This window comes from Sorex araneus, chromosome 6 (assembly GCF_027595985.1).
Source record: "Sorex araneus isolate mSorAra2 chromosome 6, mSorAra2.pri, whole genome shotgun sequence".
Taxonomy (NCBI): Eukaryota; Metazoa; Chordata; class Mammalia; order Eulipotyphla; family Soricidae; genus Sorex; species Sorex araneus.
In genome coordinates this window covers 149,671,303-149,679,116 of record NC_073307.1, presented here as the reverse complement: position 1 = coordinate 149,679,116, position 7,814 = coordinate 149,671,303, and the positions used below count along the sequence as shown (strand labels likewise).

The 7,814-nt window shown below is 40.2% G+C and overlaps 1 pseudogene; it reads right to left on the bottom strand.

Moving 5' to 3' along the window:
• Window positions 1-4,639: 4,639 nt before the first annotated feature.
• Window positions 4,640-5,584, bottom strand: LOC101545726 (olfactory receptor 4C6-like; annotated as a pseudogene).
• Between the last annotated feature and the right edge of the window lie 2,230 nt (window positions 5,585-7,814).

Here is a 7,814-nt window from a genome sequence, read left to right as displayed (position 1 = left end):
TAATGTCTCTCATTGTGAGACTTGTTTTTACTGTTTTTGGCATATCTAATATGCCACAGGTAGCTTGCCAGGCTCTGCTGTGCGGGCGAGATACTCTCGGTTCCTTGCCGAGTTCTCCAAGAGGGGCAAAGAAATCAAACATGGGTCAGCCGCATGAAAGGTGAATGTCCTACCGCTGTGCTATCACTCCAGCCCAGGAAGAAACATAATTTTGCTTATGTTTGTCTTTCCTTTCCAGGCAGCTACATTTTTATTGTGCTGGGGATGCCAGGAAATGCTTCTGAGTTCCTTGCAGCTATGATTTCAGAACTTTAGTTATCTCTTCAGGCTATGACCTTGAAACTGGCTGACCCTGTACCCCCATGTTCCATAATTTCTTTCCTATCCATTTTGACAACAAAATCATTCTCAGAGCATAATCTTTCCATAAATACTAGCAATTCCAGCTTCAACTTTTAAGTAAATTAAATATTCAAAATTATATGAAAAACTGGGCGGAGCGATAGCACAGCGGATAGGGCATTTGCCTTGCACGTGGCCAACCCAGGTTCGATTCCTCTGTCCCTCTCTGAGAGCCTGGCAAGCTACCAAGAGTATCTTGCCTGCACAGCAGAGTCTGGCAAGCTCCCAGTGGTGTATTTGATATACAAAAAAACAGTAACAAGTCTCACAATGGAGACATTACTGGTGCCTGCTAGAGCAAAATCAATGAACAACCGATGACAGTGCAACAGTGATTGATGAAATGCATTTCCACTTTTATCATTTTGATGAATGTATTGCCTTTATTTTCTGTTTACTTGCTGATTGAGTGCATATAAAGAGGGCAATAAAAGTAGGTACTAGTGCTAACATGAAAACATCTCAGATCTACTATGTCTGAGCAATGTGAGGCAAAAAATATAAAGTTATTTGCAATATCAAGTACATTTACAAAACTTAAGTGGGTTTTATAAATTTAATGACTGTTGGGTGACTTATTCACCTTTTAAAAACTACATAGAACTTTTCATAAATTACTAAATGGTACATTTTGCATCAATATTCAAAATTTGTGCTTCCAAATCCTTTTAATTTGCAAATATGATTGGAATTTTAAAAAACTCTAGAGCTAGAAAAGTGTGTGCCTATTTCAAGTGTATACAGCTAAGTGACCTATGAAGCTTAGAAGCATGGGCTATATCATCCTGTGTTTAAAATGCTATAGATTATTTCTAAATAGTTCCTGAAAATGCAAAAACATTAGAAACTATAGATCTCACAAGGTGTCAATCTCTTGAAAATTCTGGTGATGACAAACTTCTACTCTTTACGGATAAATATCCATCCAGAGACTGGCCAACAAGTGAAAGTTTTCCCCAAGTCCTTTTCCTATTTAAGAAGATGAAGAACATTTTGGGTGAGGAGGTAGAGCATATTCTCTATTGCTTATGCACCACTGCTTTCAACATGATGTGGGGGGAAATAAAAAAATAAGTACTCCTAACTTGATTTTTGGCTGGAGCAATAGCACAGCAAATAGGGCCTTTGCCTTGCATGGATCTGACCCAGGTTTGATTCCTCCACCCCTCTTGGAGAGCCCAGCAAGCTACTGAGAGTATCTTGCCCACTCAGCAGAGCCTGGCAAGCTACCCGTGGTGAATTCAATATGCCAAAAACAGTAACAACAAGTCTCACAATGGAGATGTTACTGGTGCCTGCTCGACCAAATCGATGAGCAATGGGATGACAGTGATACAGTGATATCGAACTCAATTTCCAAATATATTTTGAAGAGATTTCCCTAAGAAATCATGAACCAATGGAAATGTCTTTCAATTCCACTGGTGACTGGCACATTTCCCAGAAGCATGATTTTCTAATGCTGTTACATGTGGCTTATTTTCTTGTGTTTGCAAAGCTTTGGTGTCCCTGACCAATTAGAACATTTCGTTTTTCCTCTTATAACTTTATGTTAACTGAATTCTTCATTTGTATTTGAATATTCCCTTAAGGAATTGATCAATGAGTTTGTAAAATTATGGTTGAAACTAGGGTCAACCACATGTGAGGCAAAAGCCCTACCCTTATTTTATTGTTCCTGACTTTATCATTTTCAATGTTAACTCTTCTTCCCAGTGATGTACTTAAGCATAGTTTTACATCACTGTTCAGATGTCTGCTTAGACATTGCTACCCTGAATCCCTTCTGATCTACTTGAGCTACATGGCTATCTGCTCATTTCCATTTTTTGAGTATTCAGTTATCACTGCATGGCTTTATTACATCTTTATTACACATGCAACTTGATATTTACAAATAAAAGTCCTTAATATCATGGTTGCTTGGTAGGTTATAACTGGTACTGGTACTATAATTATAGTCATTATATGTATACATAAATTTTATACCTAAAAAAACCACATAAGATATTAACTCATGCTGACAATATAAATTCCCCCACATAATTCTTTGAGAAAAGTCAGGTATACAAAGCTGGTTTCAAACTAAAATAAACATACTTAGGATTTGGAAAGTTAAAAATAACAGCAAGTATCCTTCTCCAATTATTATCTCAGGAGGTAGGATATCAAGAAGATAATATAAGACATGTAATCAATAATAATTTTGTGTCTGAAATTGCATGTCCCCAAAGAATAGCAGGAAATGGTTCTGGAGATCCTCAAGAACCACCATAGTGATTCTGAAGACTCCCAACAGTGCAGCGCCCACTAGCATCTCATTTAACCTCAAAGACTGATTGACCAAGATTCAGTAGCAGTTGCCCCTGGGCTCCCAGAGCTCCATTTTGGATTAAATGTACAAACAAAGAGATAAGTAAGTTCATATTACCAATAGTCTAAACATTGAATATAGTGATTTATTTATTTCTCAAAAGTTCACAAGTTAGACACTCACGATCACGATCACGAAATCCCGTTGATTGTCGAGTTGCTCAAGCAGTCTCAGTAACCTCTACATTCATCTTATCCCTGAGATTTTAGAAGCCTCTCTCTTCTCGGCCTTCCCAACGATACTGCATTGGAGGCTCTTTCAGGGTTAGGGGAATGAGATTCAGCTGGTTACTGGCTTTGGCATATGGATACACCATGAGAAGCTTGCGAGGTTGTCCATGTGGGAAGGAAGCTCTCAGTAGCTTGCTAGTTTCTCCCAAAGGGAAAGGTAGGTTATAAGATATTGTGTGACCGCTTTGCAGCCGCGCGCTTCTGGGAGCTTGCTTTTAAGTCTCTGGATGTTGGCCGCTGATGGGATTACACACACCTGGGTTCCTCTGCCAGTACCTTCATGCGTAAGGCTTGTCGAACGTGTGGAAAGGGGCCTTGAGCATGGCAGTGGCTAGGTTCCAGTGGTCTTTGGTCGCCAGGAGCTCTGCTCGGGGTGGGGAGGAAAGCTGGAGCCCATCCCCTCTGAGGGCCCTGGGGAAGACAGCCAGGTGTGCGGGCAAGAGACACGATATGTGTGTATATATATATATATATATATATATATATATATATTACATATAGGTAGACACTATATTATGACATATCTTGAATTCATCAAAAGATATTGTTATTTTGTTTATCACTGTCATCCCATTGTTCATCGATTTGCTTGAATGGGCACCAGTAGCATCTCCGTTGTGAGACTTGTTGTTACTGTTTTGGGCATATTGAATACGCCATAGTTAGCTTGCCAGTCTCTGTTGTGCAGGCTGGATACTCTCTGTAGCTTGCTGGACTTTCTGAGAGGAATGCAGGCATCAAACCTGGGTCGGCCACATTCAAGGCAAGTGCCCTACCAGCTGTGCTATCAAAAGCATGAAAAAAGTAAGAATTCTGGTGAGATGTGACCATTTATATTAAATAACCAGTTACAAGTATAAGATTAAAATACGCTGTAAAGTTTTACAAAAGGTGTATATGGCAACAGATAACTTGGAAAATTTTCAATCTCCTAAAGTATTTATTTGTCCATGCTTTTTGGCTAATTATAAAGTTCAACATAAAATTTTAGAAAGAATTTTAGATTAAATTTATTCAATAATATTTATTGTACTTAAGCAGTGATAGGCAGAGTTTTAACAACAGCATGAGTATATAAAAATAAACCCTAACTTTGCAAAATTACAATCTTATAGGCAGAGAAAGGAAAATTGAAGGAAAAATTACACATATAATTTGAAATCAAGAATCTTAAGATTATATCTGAATAAAGATTTGGAGAATAATTCAGAGAAATTGCAAAAAAAAGTTATTAGGAAATAATTGTCTGAGGAGGTAGAAGTTCATTTGCAAAGAGTAAAATCTATGATGGAATAAGCCAAATAAGATCTCTGAGAATTAGAATTCCAATAGTTGGTAAAGTAAGAACAAAGAAAAGGTCTGACCTGGAAAGGATATGAAATATCTGAGCCCAGTTTAAAAAAACTAAAGTGTAGCCAGAACCTTATTTAAAACAGTGAAAAAGAATACAATGTGTGCTGGTGAAGTAATCAATTGCTCATAATAACTGAAACTGAATGTTTTAAAAAATGTTTTTCAAATGATTTAAAAAATGTTACTAACTTCAGTGCACACAATAAGCCGTAATAAAGGAGAGGACATGAGAGGACAAGAGGTCCTTCTCCTTTTGAGAAGGATTTGCTCATAGTCAAGACTATTGCCTGCCTATGGTCTCTTGCTTCATCCACAGTTTCCTAATGGCATTTTTCACTTCCGAGTTCCTCAGTGTATAAATCAAGGGATTTAACATGGGTGTGACAACTGCAAAGGACACGCCCATCGCCTTGTCTATGGGGTAAATGACTACAGGTCTCACATACATGAATATACAAGGAACAAAAAACAAGACAACCACGGTGAGATGGGAGCCACAGGTGGACAGGGCTTTCCACCGAGCCTCTGAGCTGTAAGACTTCAGGGAGCAGAGGATGACCGTGTAGGAGGTAATAAGGATCAAGAAGATGACCATACACATCACCCCACTGTTGAGAATGACCAAGAGACCCACTCTGTGAGTGTCCATACAAGCCAGTTTCATCAATTGGAACAAATCACATGCAAAGTGATCGATGACGTTGGGACCACAGAAAGGTAATTGATACATGAATAAAAGTTGTATTGTAGCATGCATGGCCCCCCCCAAATACGCCCCTGCCAGCAGCATGTGGCACACCCGAGGACTCATGGTGGTCGTGTAGTGCAGGGGCTTGCAGATGGCCACGTAGCGGTCATAGGCCATCACAGTGAGAAGGATAATCCCCACACCTCCAAAGAAGTGCTCTGTAAAAAGCTGAGTCATGCAGCCATTGAAAGAGATGGTCGTGTGCTCGGAGAGGCAGTCCACGATTATCTTGGGGGTAAGAACCGAAGAGTAGGTCACATCCATAAGGGACAAGGAACTTAGGAAAAAATACATAGGTGATCTCAGGCTCTGACTTGTGATTATGATTACCACAATGAGTACATTCCCCACAACTGTGAAGAAATACATGATTAAAAATACAACTGACAATACTTTCCGCAGCTCTGGATTCCTTGTAACACCCAAAAGAATGAATTCAGTCACGTTGTTTGGATTCCCCATTTACCATCGGTTCATGTAAGCATATTGCCTTCAGCTGGAAAAGACACAAATAAATATCATTTCCAATTACTAATCACTGTTGTGGACGTTTTTTGTACAGTCCTACATCCTCTTAGTAGAATTGTTTTGCAATGGTGAGCTAGCAAGCAGATGACAACAACTGAATCCTACTGATAATTTAGTATAACTTATCACATAAATCTCTCTCAGCAGTGTATAACTTACTTTTTGCTCTGACACTCATTGCTTGAGACACTAGAAGATCTTGTACCACTGGACCTGCACATTTCAATCCTGTGTTATTGGAGGGAAATGTTTATATACAAGAATCAATCTTACAAGTATGCTTATTGAGGCATAGACAAAAAAGCGAGCTCACTAAAAATCCACAATATAGACTACCACAAAATGAAAGATCTTTATTAAAACTAATAGAACGAGAGGAAAATATTCTTAGAAGATAAGACATATGGGTTTTACTCCGTATTATCTCTCTGACCCTATTTAATGATGCTACTAGGCCTACAGTTTCCATTGCTAAGGTGTGAGGTAGTTAAAGTAGATGAGAGGAAAACTGGGTAGATTCAGAGCAGACATCTTAGGGAGGTTTTCCTTTCCTAGAACAACAGCCTGACTCTTATCTACAATAAATTTTTCAGTTCTTAGTCAGATTTCCTTGAAATATATCATGACTCAAAATACTCTTTCACCCAAACATAGACAACTTTGTAACTATGATCTCACGGCGATTCATTTTTTTAAGTTTATATAAGTATTTTAAAAAATGTTCTTTGAAAAATATAGTTAAATTGGGGGACCCTTGCTGCCGCCACTTCCCGCGTCCCATCGCCCCAGCTTTCCCGTCCGTCCGGCTCCTCCAACCCGGCCTTTTCCCAGGAGACTCCCAGCCACGCCTCCCGAGTGCGCCCCTGGTTCCCACGCGGCCGCCGGGACTTGGGACCCTTGCCGCCGCCACTTCCCGCGTCCCACCGCCCCAGCTTTCCCCTCCGTCCGGCTCCCTCCAACACGGCCATTTCCCAGGGGACCCACGTCCCAGGAGCCCCTGCTAGGAAGAAACGGGGGCGTGGCCTGAAAGGGGCGTAGTCTAAAAAGGGGCGTGGCCTCCTGCCAGAGCAGCGCCCGCTAACGCTGCCGCAGATATTATTTCCTACCTTAGCACATTAGGTATAGTCTTCTTGCTTTGAAAATCGCTTTAACACATCTCATTCACTTATGTGAACTAGCCTATCAGCTCTAAGTTTAGAAAATTATCAGTGAATAAGAGAAGCTTAGCAAAGCTTTTGTAAAGACAACTTAGCCTTAAGTCTTCATTAAAGCCCCAACATCAATCAGAAAGAAAAGGCTGAGTGTAAGGAAGACTTCTAGAATAGGAATAAAGCTGCCATCAGCAATAGCACAAACAGAGCCCCTCCTTTTCTCAGCAAGAGCTAGTAGGAATAAACACCTACAAAGTTCCAATCCTATACTTCCATAACAATATGAAGAAGCAGCGAAAATCCCCTCCAGGAAGAGAGGGAGAAGAAAAGATACTAGAAACCTCAAAAGAGGCTCTGAACATCTACGACCTCTCAGATAAACAATTCAGAGAGGAAATCTGGAGGAGAGTCGACCTACTCCAAGCAACCATGGAACAGACGTCCAATAAATTAAGGGAGGAGATGAATGAATCACTGGAACGATCTACCAAAAAAATGCAGGAAGAAATGAGAGCAGAAATTTTAAACCTACGAAAGGAAGTCACACAAATAAAGGAAACAGTGGATGAATTAAAAATCACAGTAGATGCCCTCAACAGTAGAATGACTACAGCCGAAGACAGAATCAGCGAGCTTGAGGATGAGCTGCAGAAAGCTTACAGACAGCAACAAATAATAGCGAAAGACCTCAAAATGGCTATAGAGCGAATCAGAGCCCTGGGGGATGACTTCAAGAGGAACAACATAAGAATCATTGGAGTACCAGAACCACAGGGAAGTAACCCCAATGAAAAAAAACATAGTCAAAGACATCATTACTAAGAAATTCCCAGAGCTGGAGAAGGCAGGCATCCAGATACAAGAAGTCCAAAGAGTGCCAGCAAAAAGAGACCCAAATAAAAAGACTCCAAGGCATATCATAGTCAGAATAGCGGATGCTGTAAATAGAGACACAATTCTACAAGCAGCAAGGTCAAAGAGGGAAATCACATACAAAGGAGCACCCCTCAGATTTACAGCAGACCTGT